Source organism: Bos mutus, chromosome 5, assembly GCF_027580195.1.
Source record: "Bos mutus isolate GX-2022 chromosome 5, NWIPB_WYAK_1.1, whole genome shotgun sequence".
NCBI lineage: Eukaryota > Metazoa > Chordata > Mammalia > Artiodactyla > Bovidae > Bos > Bos mutus.
In genome coordinates, this window is record NC_091621.1 from 11,669,423 (window position 1) to 11,687,055 (window position 17,633).

The window sequence follows — 17,633 nt, forward strand, 5'->3', positions numbered from 1 at the left end:
GCATTGGATCTTCATCACCTCCCTGGTGGTTATCTGCCCAGACGGGTCTCTGCTTCCTTTCCCATCTCTGAGGAAGACACCTGCTAGCCCTGGCCCCAAGACTCAAGGTCACTGAGCTTGCTGTTTCCGACTTTTCCCCGGGTCGACTGGGCACCTGCTGACCTGCTGGTTAGTAGCTGTGCAGATTGATCTGTCTGATCTTAAGGCATGTAATGGCTCCACCGGCAGGACCATGGGTCTTGGTGACCCACTTTCTCCCCTGGCCCTTTGGACTCATCCTCAGACAACTGGGAAGGACAAGTTCATTATTTGGGGTGGAATGAAATAGTTTCTGTTTCTTTGCTTTAGTCTTTACCTGTTTCCTCTTCTAAATGCAAAGCAACAGAAAAATTCTTGCCTCATATGCACGACTTGGGTTTGACATTCAAGGTGCTATCTTGGAGAAAAAGCTGTAGCCCTTCTTACATTCCTTATTCTTCTGTGATTCACTCATGAGATTAGTAAGGTTATGTTATCAGAATTTATTGATAGAAATGAAGTTGATGATATAATAAAAGAGAAGAAAGCCAGCACAAAATTACATGGAGCACTATTTTTCTATGCATTTCAAATATTGAAAAAAGTTTGGAAAAGAATATGTGAAAATGTTCAAAGTAATTGTATCCAAGTTAGAGTATGTTGTTGATCTCTTTTTCTCTTTTCTGTATTTCCTGAATTTTCTACTATGTGCGTGTATTATTCATGAACGCAGAAAAACAAGAAATATTTTGGGCGGGGAGTGGGCCGGTAGTCACTAAGATGAGGCAAAGGAGAAGGCTCAAACACACACCTGGTGATAGTCTTTCTTAGAACTAGGGTGAGTAATCCCTTCTCTGATTGTCCTTGTCAGTCCAAGATTTCATTATTTTGCAGCGTTAGTTGTTTATATGTAGTTCCTTGAGGGAGGTGGGTGGATGAGGAAGCAGATTTCCACGCCAGTAAAACAGGGCATGAGGCTTTTTTTCTTCGTCCCTTTGTCTCCTGGCCGCTGTGTTCCTAGCCTTTTGTTGTTTTCTGCACGGTCTTTGATTCAGAATTTAAAGAAAAACAAGTGCCAGCCCTCCGCGCGCCCTCTGGTGTCCCAGTGAGGTATAGCCAGACAGTAGCCTGGGAAGATCACGGCCATTTCACGCGGCGCTCTCCCCAGAGACGGTGCGGCAGACGAGATGTGTGGGATCTTAGAGGAAGGACTCGCAGGCCAACAAGCTTGGCAGGCTTACTCTTTGAAACCATAGGTGTGGAAAGTGATTTTTGAAAAACAAAGTCGGCATCTGGTATTTAAAAAAAACCGATAACGTACATTCTCAAAGCATTCCGCACAGGTGTTTGGGGTCTAAAACGAAGAAAGTCCCATTTTGTTGTGTTAGATGCTCAGTCGTGTCCGACTTTTTGCGACCCCATGGACTGTAGCCCACCAGGCTTCTCTGTCCACGGGATTCTCCAGGCAAGAATGCTGGAGTGGGTAGCCATTCCTTTCTCCAGGGGATCTTCCCGACCCAGGGATGGAATACTGGTCTCCCACATTAAGAAAGTCACATTTTGTCTACAATTAAAACATAAATCAGTACTTTGAATTGAGTGCAAATAAATTCAATGAAAGGGGTCTGAATACTTGGGCTTGACTGCTGATAATGATTTCTGCCACTTTAAGCTTTGTCAGTGTAATGTGAAAGTTGATATTGAAGGTCCTTTTGTCTATAATTTAGTTCTTTGTATGGCATTTTCTTCAAATTACATGTTTTTTTCAAAGTATATTTCCACTAAAAAGCGACCAACCATTAAAAAAGCCACCAAAAATCAACCAACCAACCAATATAGACAATATTTTTAAGTGTGTAAGGATCAATAAGTTTCTATGTGTGTGCTTAGTCGCTCAGTCATTTCTGACTCTCTGTGACACCATGTACTGTAGCCCACCAGGCTCCTCTGTCCATGGGAATTTTCCAGGCGAGAATATGGAGAGCAGGTTGCCACTTCCTACTCCAGAGGATCTTCCTGACTCAGAGGTTGAACCTGAGTCCTCCCTCGTTTTGGTCCTTCCTGAATTCTTCCAGGTTAGTTTTGCTTCAAGACATATTATGGGCTGGCGTCTCCTCCCTGCTTTTGGTCCTCCTGAATTCTCCCCATTAGTTTTCAGCAGCAGCACCCTATTTCTTATTGGGACCTACCATTGTGAGACAACTCAAGCAAGAGGTTATTACCGAGCCTGGCCAAGGCAGGTGGCCTTGGTCAACTTTTAATGTAACATTTTCATGATCGTCACCTCATGGTTGCAGCTCTGGGCATTATGGCCACTTTCAGGGTTGGAGCCTGAGGAGAGGCAAGTCCAGCAAACTCCCCCTTTGAAGTTTTCCCTTGAGAAAGCCTCTCCAGAAGCACTCGCCATTGTTTCCCAGTGTTTCTCATCCCTGTTGGGTTACATTCTGGAAAATTATCTGGGAAAAATGGTTAGTGATTACAGTATTGATTTTTTTTTTAAACTTTAAATTTTGTATTTGAGTGTAGCTGATTAAAAATGTGATATAAGAAAAGGTGGACCACAAAGGGACTCAGCCATACATATACGATATTGGTTTTTAGTATTCTAGTGTTCTGAGCTGTTTTTACTAACTGAAATCTGTTAGTTTATTACTGCTTTTCCTTAATTTAGCAGTATGTTTTATTTAATCTGTTTTATGTCTGGAGATTTATGCTTGGAAAATTACATACTGCATTGAAACTTCAAATCACACAAAGGTGCATATGTTTTGGAAGCCTTGTGACTACATCCTTTATTTCAAGTTCTTTCAAGGCATCTCTTTACTGACTTAATTCCAGTTTTCCTCATAATTAAAGAGGTTGAGTGTCTTTTCATTCATACTTTCTCCAGAACTAGTTTGGATCCTACTTTTCTTACAGAGTTTCCTGGTGGAGTCAGTTTAGAACAGCGGCTGAGATGATGGTGAACCCTCATTATCTCACGATTACTAATAGTGACCATATTTCCCAGTTTGCTTGGAACTTTCCTTGTTTGTTCCCATTTGTCCCAGTGCATTTTATTAATAGTGTGTCATTTGCTTTCAAAAATGTCTTGATTTGGGTGAAAAATTATACGGTTGTCTATTACTTGAAATATACATCAAAATGCCACCGCTGCCATTCTTCTCCAGAATTTCAGTCAGTAGGTGCAGGGTTATCATGAAGGCTGAAGTTTGGTCGACTTCATTCAATATTGTATCCCCAGAACAGTGCCTAACACAGAGTAAGTGCTTAATAATTATGAATGAATCAATAAATAAACTTAGTGCTTGGAGCTTGGCCCATTGCCACCTGAGCACCTGGGCTCTGTTAGCAGGGAACATGAAGGAATGATTTTGGGGTGTAAACTCATGGTGCCTGCCAAAACATGCATTTTAGATTTTGATAGATATTGTTAAATTGTTCTCTACAGGGACTGAGCCAGTTTACACTCCCACCAGCAATATGTGAGAGCATCTGTTTCTCTAACCTCCATCCTCATGGTGGTATCAAAATCTGTATCTGCCAATCTGGTAGTTTTAATTTGTATTTCCCTTATTATGGAGAAGGTTGAGTTTATTTTCATATATTTAAAAGCCATTTGGAATTTCTTTCCTGGGAAGTGTCTGTTCGTATCCTTTGCCCATTTTCAATTGCGTCAGTGGTCTTTTTTCTTATCGATTTGTAGGAAGGCAAATAGTTGTCCCCAGTTTTTCATGTCTTTTGAGTTTGTTTTTGGTGCTTTTTGTTTTCTTGGGCAGAATTGAAAAAATGTATTTTAGACTTAGCTTGTCTTTTATAGCTTCTGTGTTTTACATCATGTTCATTAAGGCTTTCCCTACTTCCAGATTGGAAAATAATGCTCCTGTATTTTCATCTTGTACTTTAAGGTTTTCATTTTTTTTAATATGTAAATCTTGATCCACCTGGAGTTTATTTTGATGTGAGATTTGAGGTATTCCAAAAGAGTTCCCAGATCCAATTTCAGTGTGCGTGTGCGTGTGTGTGTGTGTATGTGTGTGTGTAGAGACTTCCCCACATCAACAAGCAATACTTGGATGCCAGCTGGGTGTCTGAGAATTCAACTCGATTCTGACACTATCTACCTGCAGATGGAACCAGATTCCACGGGTAAAGGGCTCAGGCCCATAAGGTGCAAGCCCAAGTTGTTACCTGTGCTTCTGACCAACCTATTATAAATTGGACGTTCCTGTGACTCCCTCCTCAGGTTTAATTAATTTGCTAGAGTGGCTCACAGAACTCAGGAAAATCCATTTACTTACTAGATTACCAGTTTAGTATGAGGAATATTGGAGAAGGCAATGGCACCCCACTCCAGTACTCTTGCCTGGAAAATCCCATGGATGGAGGAGCCTGGTAGGCTGCAGTCCAGGGGGTCACACAGAGTCGGACACGACTGAGTGACTTAGCAGCAGCAGCAGCATAAGGAATATTAAATGATACAAATCAACAGCCAGATGAAGAGATCCGTAGAGCTAGGTATGGGGAAAGGGCCTGTAGCTTCTATGCCCTCTCCAGGGGTGCCTTTCTCCATAATCTCCACCTGTTCATCAACCCTGAAGTTCTTTGAACCCTGGCTTTCTGTGTTTTTATGGAGGCTTCATTACATAGACACTACTGATTAGATCATTGACCATTGTTGATTGATTCAGTCTCCAGCCAGTAGCTCTTCCCTGGAGGTTGAGGGGTGGGACTGAAAGCTCCAACCCTTTAATCACATGGTTGGATCTCCTGACAACCGGCCCCCATTCTTGGATGGAATCCAGAAACCACCTTCCCTGACCCCTTTTTGAGAACTGAGGACAAGAGATCAAATATCCCAGTGCTCTTACTGCTCAGAAAATTCCAAGGGTTTGGGAAGCTGTGAGCCAGGAATTGTGGATGAAGACCAAATGTATTTGGGAAGTATACTTGAGAAAAGTATAAATCATGTATGAGAAATGTATAAATATATATGAGTATATATATATTTATATATATAAATATATGAGTATATATATAAATATGAGAAATGTACAAATCATAACATCACAGGTATGAATCCAATCTAATCCTGTTTATTGAATATTCTCCCTTTTTCTCAAAATGGAAACTCTGAAGTGTTCCTGGATTTTAGGGTTTCCATTTCCTAAAGGAATTGATGCTTTTGAGCTGTGGTGCTGGAGAAGACCCTTGAAAGTCCCTTCGACAGAAAGAGATCAAACCATTCAATCCTAAAGGAAATCAACCCTGAATCTTCACTGGAAAGACTCATGCTGAACCTGCCAGTACTTTGGCCACCTGATGCAAAGAGCCGACTCGTTGGAAAAGACCCTGATGCTGGGAAAGATTGAGGACGGGAGTGGAAGGGGATGATAGAGGATGAGATGATTGGATGGCATCACTGATTCAATGGACATGAGTTTGAGTAAACTCCGGGAGATAGCGGAGGACAGGGAAGCCTGGTGTGCTGCAGTCCATGGGGTTGCAATGAGTCAGACACGGGTGAGTGACTGAACAACCACAACAATTTCCCACAACCAATACTTCTAACATTTTAGTAAATTTTAGGAAAAGGCACTTAAAGCAGTCAGGATGAAAATTTAATCTTTAACTTCATGTCTTTACACCTGTTCATTTTATAATAATGCTACTTTTGTTAAGCACTTATGTAGCAAGTATAATATACACAGAAGGTTGTATAAAACATATATGCAGAGTTTAAAGAATAATGACAAAATGATACTTGCATTACCTGAGTTAAGAAATGAAACATTGCAGTGACTTGAAATTCCCTGTGTGTGTTCTTCTTTAATCATATTGTCCATCCTCCTCCTCAGCAGATAACCATTAGTCTGATTTTTTGGGGGTAATTTCCCCTTGATTTGCTTTATATGTTTACCACCTGTATGTATCGTTAGGTAATATATTGTTTAGATTTTTGACAGCTGAGTGGCAAGTGCAGTCATTGTGGCAGGGTCTCAGAAGATAAACTGAACAGATCCCCAGGTCAAGTTTGGTTTCAGCAACTGAGAGAACCCAAGTGCTCCTGGAAAGTCAGGGGTCAGGTCAAGAGTGAGTTCTGGGAACCACAGGATATGCCACAGTTGGACCATCTGGTGGAGTTGTAAGTAGTTTAGGTAACAGACGTCTGCAGGAACATAGTCAGGTGGTGGGCATCTTCTCATACTTTCCTACCTGTATGGCCCCTCTCCTGCTCTCTAGAGCAATGGTCCCCAACCTTTTTTGGGTCTCATGACCAGTTTTGTAGGAGGGGTGGGTATGGTTTCATGATGATTTAAACACATTACATTTATTGTGCACTTTATTTCTGTTGTTAATACAGTGTGATATGTAATGAAATAATTATACAACTCATCATAATAAAGGATCAGTGGGAGCCATTGATCTGACAGGAGGTGGAGCTCAGGTGGTAATGCTAGTGATGGGGAGCGGCTGTAAATACAGATGATGCTTAGCCCACCCTGCAGCCTGGTTCCTAACAGGCCACCGGCTGGTAGCAGTCCATGGCTGGGGGGTTGGGGACCCCTGCTCTGGAGGATATCAAAACTGACCCCTTCTGTAAGGTGAAGGGAATCTCCTCAGCTCATCCAAACATCAGGCCATGGTTGGTGTGTTCATCTTCTACTGTCATGTAACAAATTCCCATAAATGTAACAGCCTGAAACAGCACACATTTATCATCTCGTGGTTTCCACAGGCAAGGAATTTAACATGTTTTAGCTGGCTCCTCTGCTCGGATATGGTAAGGCTGAAATCGAGGTGTGGATTGATTGTATCCTTATCTAGAGGCTTGGTTGGGGAAAGCTCTGTTTTCACACACCCTCAGATTGTTCAGTTCAGTTCAGTTTAGTCGCTCAGTTGTGTCTGACTCTTTGTGACCCCGTGAATCGCAGCACGCCAGGCCTCCCTGTCCATCACCAACTCTGAGTTCATTCAAACTCATGTCCATCGAGTCGGTGATGCCATCCATCCATCTCATCCTCCGTCATCCCCTTTTCCTCCTGCCCCCAATCCCTCCCAGCATCAGATTGTTAGCAGAATTCATTTCCTTGCAGCTGTAGAACTAAAATCCCCATTGGCTTGCTGGCTGTCACTGGGGACTGCTCTCAGCTCTTAGAGGTGGCCCTCAGGTCCTTCACCAGTTGGGATTAAAGCCATGGCTTGCAGATGGAGTCCTGTGAAGCACTGCTTCCAGGGGCTTCTCCCCTGATCTTCACACCCAAAACTCTGGTTGTATAAACCTCTGATTCCCTCTATTAAAATGTTTCTATTTGTGTGCCTTAGAGTGGCTTCTGTTTTCTTGCCCAAACTCTGATACAGTTGTTTTGCAAGTAATAAGGAAAGAGGGCTGTCAAGTAGACAATCAACATTGTTGGCCATGTTTCTGATATAAGCACACCACATACACCATTGAAGACTTGATTAGTTGACAGTGAGTAGGCAAATCAGATTAAAAGTGTTTTGAATGTCTCAAAATTATGTAACATCATTTAAGGTGCAGTGATCAATCCATCAGTAAAACAGGGGTAGAAGATAAGGATTATATTTTATAAGAATGAAATATCTGACCAGAATCAGCAAAAGTTTCAGAGTTTGGCTTTAGAAATAAAGTTAAGACAATGGAGTAAGAGTTTGATTAAATTCACAGCTGGAATCAGGTATATCACATTAATATTAATAGCAAAAAAGTCAGGAAAGAAAATACTTCCAAAGGGGAAAGTAGGACATTTGAAGTTTTGGGGGGAATTTCTACTTTTGAAAGAAATGGTTCTCAGTTGGTGAAAAAGTCAGTAGACCTCTCTACATAGCTGAGGAGGGTAGCCAGTCCTGCTGCTTTTGATGAATTATTTGAAGACTCATCCACTTAGAAAAAAATCTGTGTGCATTTAAAATAAATCATTAATGATAAAATTGATTGGAGCTTGTGAAAAACCAAACAAACAGGTATGGCAGTTCCTTTTGAAATATTTGTTCTGAAGTTCTGAAGGAATTGTGCCAAGTTGGGTTTTTAGTCCCGTGTAACTGAACTTACTCTAGCCAGTTTCAATAGGAACATAACTTATTAAAGTCTGATTGATAGCTCAGAGAAACTCTGAGGGGGTCAGAGTTAGACTTGGTAGCCTCACAAAGGTCAAAGTCAAAGTGAAGTCGCTCAGTCGTGTCCGACTCTTTGCGGCCCCATGGACTGCAGGCTCCCAGGCTCCTCCGTCCATGGGATTTTCCAGGCAAGAGTACTGGAGTGGGTTGCCATTTTCTTTTCCAGGGGATCTTCCTGACTCAGGGATTGAACCCAGGCCAAATTGCAGGTGGACGCTTTACCCTCTAAGCCACCAGTGGTAGCCTCACAGCCAGAAACAAAAGACTACACGGAAGACTGCTTCACAGCATCAGCCACTGAAGACCCTGCTGGAGCAGCCGCACTGGGACATCTGCAGCCTTCACGCTGGCCACCTCCCCCTCTCCCAGAATAATCCTGTACACTACCTGTTGCCTCCTATTGTTCTGCAAGTTGAATTTACATATGGGTGTATCTGATCAGCAAAGCCTATGTCACACGTCGGCAAGCCTAGCTGCAAGAGAGGGCCAAGAAAGTGAGTTTCTGATTTCTGCCTTTGAGAGTGGTGCTCATAATGTGGATAAAAAGCCAAACCTGCGAAAAATGTAAAATAGATGCTGGGCTGCCCTGAAGAGGGCATATGCCAAGTGGAAAGAGGACAGACAGGGCTAAGAGCCGTGGACTTTGGAATCAGATGGACCTTAGTCCAAGTGGAGTTGCACAGCTTCCCCTAAGTTCACTCTGGGTCAGCTACTCACGGATGTTCCCTCATGTATAAAATACAGATAATAATAATGATGACATCATAATGGTGCTATTAAGGTTAAATGAAGAGAAACTTAAAGCATTTAACATAATGCTGGTGCAGAGTGAACACTTGCTAATTGCAGGTTCATATAATTGTTGATATAAAGAAATCAAAGCTGAGAATATAAGAGTGAATCTTTAGAGAAACCTTTTGATAGTTTCTGTCCCAGGCATTGGTTTCAGTGTTTGATTCAGATCCCCCTTTCCCAGTTTATAAAAAAACAACCAATGTCCCGCTAAAGTAGAAATGCTTATTATTCTATTTTCTTATATCTCCTCCACCACTATACTTCTCACAAAATGCCAGTTATAAGTCAGCATGTGAAAGTCAAAGTGTTAGTCACTCAGCCATACCAACTGTTTGGGACCCCATGGACTTGTAGCCTGCCAGGCTCCTCTGTATGTGGAATTCTCCAGGCAAGAATACTGGAGTGGGTAGCCATTCCCTTCTCCAGGGGATCTTCCCAACCCAGGGATCAAACCCCCGTCTCCTGCACTACAGGCAAATTCTTTATGCTCTGAGCCACCAGGGAGGCCCCATAAATTAGCATATGCCCTCTTAAAAATCAAAGTAGAAGAATAGCTCAGAGAAGGCAATGGCACCCCACTTCAGTACTCTTGTCTGGAAAATCCCATGGATGGAGGAGCTTGGTGGGCTGCAGTCCATGGGGTTGCTAAAAGTCAGACACGAATGAGCGACTTCATTTTCACTTTTCACTTTCATGCATTGGAGAAGGAAATGGCAACCCAGTCCAGTGTTCTTGCCTTTAGAATCCCAGGGATGGGGGAGCCTGGTGGGCTGCCATCTATGGGCAGCCAACTCTCAGGGGACTTCCCTGGTGGCTCAGATAGTAAAAGCATCTGCCTACAATTTGGGAGACCTGGGTTCGATCCCTGGGTTGGGAAGATCACTTAGAGAAGGAAATGGCAACCCACTCCAGATCCCATGGATGGAGGAGCCTGGCAGGCTACAGCCCATGGGGTTGCAAAGAGTCAGACACAACTGAGCGACTTCACTTTCACTAACTCTCTTAGAGGATAGTGGGCAGAGTACATTGTTTTGGGGCCAAAGTTTGGCATGTAAATCTCTGCCATGTATTAACTGAGTAACTGTTTTGAGCCTCAGATTTGTCATCTGTACATGGAAATGAAGTAGGGTTCTTGTGAATTAAATGAAAGGTTTAAGTGTGTTTGGTGCTTTAGTAAAGTGTCTGACATGTAATGTGCATTAGCCACACATGATGAAGCTATACACTGACAAAAGGGAAAGGTAGGAGAAATTTAAAACATTAAATTGAGACTTGGCTTTCACTGTTCTGCTTTAGCTGTTTATAAAGAATTTGTTTTGTTAATTAATTTTAGGCTGATAACATTAGGTTTTCCCTATGTCTTAGTCAGTTTGGGCTGCTATAACAGTATCATAGACTGGGTGGCTTATAAACAATATAGATTTAAGTCTCAGAGTTCTGGAGGCTGGGAAGTCCAAGATCAAGATTGTGGCAGATCCGGTGTATGGTGAGAACTCTCTTCCTGGTGCATAGATGGCTGTGGTCTCCCTGTGTCTTTACATGGTGGAAGGGGCAAGGGAGCTCTCTGTGGTCTTATCTTTTTTTTTTTTTTTTTTGCCGCATCATAAGACATGCAGGGTCTTGGTTAGGGTTAAGACATCTTAATTCTCCAACTGGGGGTTGAACCCATCCCCCCTGCAGTGGAAGCACAGAGTCGTAACCACTGGACCACCAGGGAAAACCCTGGGGTTTCTTTTATAAAAGCACTACCCTCATCATCTAATCACCTCCCAAAGTGTCCACCTCTTCATTCAATTACATTGGGGGTTAGGATTTAACATATGAATTCTGGGGGGAACATAAGCATTTTGTCCATAGCCCCACTGGATACTGTTGGATCTGTGGCCTGGTTTTCTATTGCTGCAGAACAAACCCTTGTAAACTTAGTGGTATAAAATAAAAATCTTATTATGCTCCCAGATTCTGTGGGTCAGGAATCCAGTGAGACTGTAGAGATCGCTTGCCTCTGCTCTACAGTGTCTGGGGCTTCAGGTGGGAAGACTTGAATAGCTAAGGATGACTCAATTGGTGAGGGGCTGGAGACTTTTTACTTACACATCTGGTACCTGACCTGGACTTAATTGAGGTTGTCACCTGGAGCATCTACACTTGGCCTCCGCATGAGACTTAGGCTTGTTGCAGCAGAATGAGTGGGTGCCAAGACAGAGCATCCAGATGGCGAACATGCATGCCAGGGCGAAGCTGTGTGGCTTTTCTTTTTTTTAAATTTTATTATTTATTTAATTTTTTGGTCTGTAGTGGGTCTTCCTTGCTGCATGTGGGCTTTCTCTAGTTGCAGTGAGTAGGGGCTATTTTTCACTGAGGTGTGCGGGTTTCTCATTGCAGTGCCTTCTCCCATTGCAGAACACAGGCTCTAGGGCGCTCGGACTTCAGTAGTTGCTGCACACAGGCTCAGTAGTTGTGGCTCCCGGGCTCTAGAATGCAGGCTCAGTAGTTGTGGCACAGGGGCTTAGTTGCTCTGTGGCATGTGGAATCTTCTCAGACCAGGGTTCAAACTATGTCCCTTGCATTGCAAGGTGGATTCTTAACCACTCGACCACCAGGGAAGCCCTGCATGGTTTTTCTGACATAGTCTCAGAAGTCACAAAACAGTCATTTTTGCCATATCCTATTGGTATAAACAAGTCACTAAGACAGTCAGTTCAGTCACTCAGTCATGTCTGATTCTTTGTGACTCCATGTACTGCAGCATGCCAGGCTTCCCTGTCCATCACCAACTCCCGGAGCTTGCTCAAACTCATGTCCACTGAGTTGGTGATGCCATCCAACCATCTCATCCTCTGTTGTTCCCTTCTCCTCCTGCCTTCGATCTTTCTCAGCATCAGAGTCTTTTCCAATGAGTCAGTTCTTCCCATCAGGTGGCCAAAGTATTGGAGTTTCAGCTTCAGTATCAGTCCTTCCAGTGAATATTCAGGACTGATTTCCTTTAGGATGGACTGGTTTGATCTCCTGCCAGTCCAAGGGACTCTCAAGAATCTTCTTCAACACCACAGTTCAAAAGCATCAGTTCTTTAGCGCTCAGCTTTTTTTATAGTCCAACTCTCACATCCATACGTGACTACTGGAAAAACCATAGTTTTGACTAGACGGACCTTTGTCAGCAAGCTTAAGGACTTTTTGTCAATAAGGCTAGCCCAGAATCAAGAGGAAGGGGAATTAGTCTCCAATTCTTGATGGTGGAGTGGCTGGCTCATGTTTCCGAAGAGCTTATGGGATGGGAGATGTTATTTAGGCCTGTTTAGAAAATGGTATCTCCCAGAGATTGAGTATATTTCAATCTGGCATGAAAATTTGGTCCCTGTAAAAATGTTCCAGGTGTTATTAAACCAGAAAAGCAGATTATAAAACAGCATGTACAGTACAGTTCTATTTTTGTTTAAAATATGTAAAACTCAATATATGTGTGTGTGAATACATGCGTCTGTAGTAGGTCTCATATACCAAGGCCACAGAAATTGGGTGTGCTAGAAATATGACTTAATTATTTTCTAAAACTCAATTTTTGACTATTAGCTCCATATTCCCACCCCCAGAGTCCATCTCTGCCCATTCTGCCTGATACAGAAAATGGTTCTTAGTTGCTTCCAGATGAACCCAATTGACTTTAGTGGTTTCTCAGTCACTTCAGCTTTAAAGTTCTTTCAGATTGAGGATTGTTTCCTCTTTGTATTCCTCTTGCCAGCCCTGGAGTTGATGCTAACCCTTGGGGAATGTTAAAAGAAAAACTGAGACATGTTAAACATTTTTAAGAGTTTATTTGAGCAAAAACTGATTCGAATGGGCAGTGCCAAACAGAAAGTGGTTAGGAGTTCTCTGTGGACAGGAGCCAGGGGATAGATGTACAGAGAAGGTGCAGAAGCAAAGGAAGGAAGTTATTTGATTACAGCTTAAAGCCCAGATGGCTGTTTGTGATTGCTTGTCCATAGCGTTTTGATTTTGTAACCATGAGGCATTTACAGGCTTAGATTTTAGTTTGCTTACATTGGCCACCAGGACTTCAGAGCCACATCAGTCTAATGGCCTCTTTGTTTAATTGATTTAACAGAGTTTGTGTGAATGCCACTTTACCAGCAACAGGAAGGGGGTGCCTACTTTTTCATCTTGCCCACGACATCCTGCATCAGATGTTTCTCTGCCCACCTATCAGCCTGAAGACACTGGCTTGGCTCCACCTGGTTTCCTAATGCTGGATCTCTCTGGAGATGGGGCCTCATCTTCAACACGCACCCAAAGCAGCAAGTCTCTCATATCCTTCCACTGTAGTGATCTCTTGTCTGGGCTGAAAGATGATCTTTTCTTCTGGGCTGTTCTTTTCCTCTTTCAGCTTATTTCCAAGCACCATTCAGGCCCTGGTGAGAGTTTGGATGCTCTTGTTTGACAACCTGTGAACCATGGAGATCCAGGGTGCTGACTGGCTCCTTTAATACATGGACATGCCCTTCTGTCCCTTCTTCTTTTTGATTGCTGCTCCTCTGTACCTCACCAGCTTGCAGTTAACTTACACATCTTCTGTACTCTGGGTTCCCCAAATTTTAAATGTTTTTTAAAAACTGCCACCCATTCTAAAATTCTACCTTAAAGGATTCTTATATCTTCCAGGAATGCTTTTGGTTGCAAGAAACAGAGAACCTGACTTACCGCAACTTAAATCAATAAGGCTTTATTTTTCTTAGAAGCAAGAATTGTGCAATGACTCCATGATGTCCATGTTCCAGGGCAGCACAGTCCAACAGAAATATAGTGAGAGCTGCATATGTAATTTTAAAATTTCTAGTATTTCTAGTAGTAACATTAAAAAGAGCAAAAGAAACAGGTTAAAATTGATTTTAATAATATAATTTAATCCACATATCCTCAAGCTTTCATTTTACTATGCAATCAATATAAAGGAGACAGTTTTACATTTTCGGGGTGTCAATTCTTCAAAATTCACTGTGTATTTTACAATTATAGCACATGTTATGTGAACTCCTGCATTTCAATTCTTTGATAGCCTCATGTAACAAGTGGCTATTTATTGGATGGTGTACATCTTGGGCTTTTATCTTTTTGTTTGATAACCTAGCTTAGCCTGTTAGCTTGTTGCTTCATGGTTACAAACTGGCTGCTGCATGCTAGGTATCAAGTCTGCACTTAAGGAAGGAAGAAGGAGAAGATGAAGTCTATATCACAGAAGTAAAACATTTCCTAGAAATCTCTAGCAGACTTTTGCTTATATCTGATTGGCTAGTACTCTGTCACCTGGGCATGCTTTACTGCAAAGAAGTTTGGGGAAATGGCACTCAGACAGAATTGGGCTTCTGAGAGTAAGAAAGAGGAGGGTGGATATTAGGGCACAGTCAGCAGAGTCTGTTGCAGGGCCCAGTTGCTCTCCCCCACTACACACACTCTGTGCTTGAGCCTCTTGCTTCCTCTCCTGTTGTTGTTCAGTCGCTCAGTTATGTCCAACTCTTTGCAAACCCATGGACTGCAGCATGTCAGGCTTCCCTGTCCTTCACCATCTCCTGGAACTTGTTCAAACTCATGTCCATTGAGTCGCTGATGCCATCTAACCATCTCATCCGCTGTCATCCCCTTCTCCTGCCTTCAATCTTTCTCAGTGTCAGGATCTTTACTAATGAGTCAGCTCTTCGCATCAGATGGCCAAAATATTGGAGCTTCAGCTTCAGTATCAGTCCTTCCAATGAATATTCAGGGTTGATTTCCTTTAGGATTGACTGGTTTGATCTCCTTTTAGTCCAAGGGACTCAAGAGTCTTCTCCAACACCACAATTTGAAAGCATCAATTCTTTGGCACTCCGCCTTCTTTATGGTCCATCTCTCATATGCATACATGACTACTGGAAAAACCATAGCTTTGACTAGATGGATCTTTGTTGGCAAAGTAATATCTCTGCTTTTTAATATGCTGTCTAGGTTGTTTATAGCTTTTCTTAAGGAGCAAGCATCTTTTAATTTCATGGCTGCAGTCACCATCTGCAGTGATTTTGGAGCCCAAGAAAATAAAGTCTTTCACCATTTGCATTGTTTCCCCTTTTATTTCCCATGAAGTGATGGGACTGGATGCCATGATCTTTGGTTTTTGAATTTTGAGTTTTAAACCAGCTTTTTCACACTTCTCTTTCACCTTCATCAAGAGGCTCTTTAGTTCCTCTTCGCTTTCTGCCACAAGGGTGGTATCATCTGCATATATGAGGTTATTGATATTTTTTTTTTTTTTTTATATATGTGTGTTTTGTGTTTTATTTTATTTTATTTATTTTTTTTGTTTCTTGAGGTGTGCCTGTATTGCTATGAACTTTCCCCTTAGGACTGCTTTTACTGTGTCCCACAGGTTTTGGGTTGTTGTGTTTTCATTTTCATTCGTTTCTATGCAAATTTTAATTTCTTTTTTGATTTCGTCTGTGATTTGTTGGTTATTCAGCAGCGTGTTGTTCAGCCTCCATATGTTGGAATTTTTAATAGTTTTTCTCCTGTAATTGAGATCTAATCTTACTGCATTGTGGTCAGAAAAGATGCTTGAAATGATTTCTGTTTTTTTGAATTTACCAAGACTAGCTTTATGGCCCAGGATGTGATCTATCCTGGAGAAGGTTCCATGTGCGCTTGAGAAAAAGGTGAAATTCATTGTTTTGGGATGAAATGTCCTATAGCTATCAATTAGGTCTAACTGGTCTATTGTATCATTTAAAGTTTGTGTTTCCTTGTTAATTTTCTGTTTAGTTGATCTATCCATAGGTGTGAGTGGGGTATTAAAGTCTCCCACTATTATTGTGTTATTGTTAATTTCTCCTTTCATACTTGTTAGCATTTGTCTTACATATTGCGGTGCTCCCGTGTTGGGTGCATATATATTTATAATTGTTTTATCTTCTTCTTGGATTGATCCTTTGATCATTATGTAGTGACCTTCTTTGTCTCTTTTCACAGCCTTTGTTTTAAAGTCTAATTTATCTGATACGAGTATTGTGACTCCTGCTTTCTTTTGGTCCCTATTTGCATGGAAAATCTTTTTCCAGCCCTTCACTTTCAGTCTGTATGTGTCCCCTGTTTTGAGGTGGGTCTCTTGTAGACAACATATGTAGGGGTCTTGTTTTTGTATCCATTCAGCCAGTCTTTGTCTTTTGGTTGGGGCATTCAACCCATTTACATTTAAGGTAATTACTGATAAGTATGATCCCGTTGCCATTTACTTTATTGTTTTGGGTTCGAGTTTATACACCATTTTTGTGTTTCCTGTCTAGAGAATATCCTTTAGTATTTGTTGGAGAACTGGTTTGGTGGTGCAGAATTCTCTCAGCTTTTGCTTGTCTGAAAAGCTTTTGATTTCTCCTTCATACTTAAATGAGATCCTTGCTGGGTACAATAATCTGGGCTGTAGGTTATTTTCTTTCATCATTTTAAGTATGTCTTGCCATTCCCTCCTGGCTTGAAGAGTTTCTATTGAAAGATCAGCTGTTATCCTTATGGGAATTCCCTTGTGTGTTATTTGTTGTTTTTCCCTTGCTGCTTTTAATATTTGTTCTTTGTGTTTGATCTTTGTTAATTTGATTAATATGTGTCTTGGGGTGTTTCTCCTTGGGTTTATCCTGTTTGGGACTCTCTGGGTTTCTTGGACTTGGGTGATTATTTCCTTCCCCATTTTAGGAAGTTTTCAACTATTATCTCCTCAAGTATTTTCTCATGGTCTTTCTTTTTGTCTTCTTCTTCTGGAACCCTATGATTGAATGTTGTAGCGTTTAATATTGTCCTGGAGGTCTCTGAGATTGTCCTCATTTCTTTTAATTCGTTTTTCTTTTACCCTCTCTGATTCATTTATTTCTACCATTCTATCTTCTAATTCACTAATCCTATCTTCTACCTCTGTTATTCTACTATTTGTTGCCTCCAGAGTGTTTTTAATTTCATTTATTGCATTATTCATTATATATTGACTCTTTTTTATTTCTTCTAGGTCCTTGTTAAACCTTTCTTGCATCTTCTCAATCCTTGTCTCCAGGCTATTTATCTGTGATTCCATTTTAATTTCAAGATTTTGGATCAATTTCACTATCATTATTTGGAATTCTTTATCAGGTAGATTCCCTATCTCTTCCTCTTTTGTTTGGTTTGGTGGGCATTTATCCTGTTCCTTTATCTGCTGGGTATTCCTCTGTCTCTTCATCTTGTTTAAATTGCTGAGTTTGGGAGTCCTTTCTGTATTCTGGCAGTTTGTGGAGTTCTCTTTATTGTGGCGTTTCCTCACTGTGTGTGGGTTTGTACAGGTGGCTTGTCAAGGTTTCCTGGTTAGGGAAGCTTGTGTTGGTGTTCTGGTGGGTGGAGCTGTGTTTCTTCTCTTTGTTCAGTCGCGCTGTGGGGAGGGAGGGAGGGATGCTGCAAACAAATGACACTGGCGTGCGCCCGCAGTGCCTCAGCCACACTGGGTCTGCCCCCGCTCACGGCGCGTGTAGCCTCCCTGCCCACACTGCTCGGGCTCTAGGTTGTTCCGCCGGGAACAATCCGAGGCTGGCCCTGGGTTGCATGCACCTCCCAGGTCCAAGCATATATATTGGTGTATATATATATATATATATATATATATATATATATATATGTATAGTGCTCAGGTTCAGGCACTCAGG

The 17,633-nt window shown here is 41.8% G+C and overlaps 1 long non-coding RNA gene across 1 annotated transcript; it reads left to right on the plus strand.

Moving 5' to 3' along the window:
* The first annotated feature begins 1,831 nt into the window (after positions 1 to 1,831).
* On the plus strand, positions 1,832 to 14,333 carry LOC138987900 (uncharacterized). Its single transcript, XR_011464165.1, has 3 exons — positions 1,832 to 2,093; positions 5,158 to 5,541; positions 13,058 to 14,333. It is a non-coding gene; the product is annotated as an uncharacterized lncRNA (long non-coding RNA).
* The last annotated feature ends 3,300 nt before the right edge of the window (positions 14,334 to 17,633 follow it).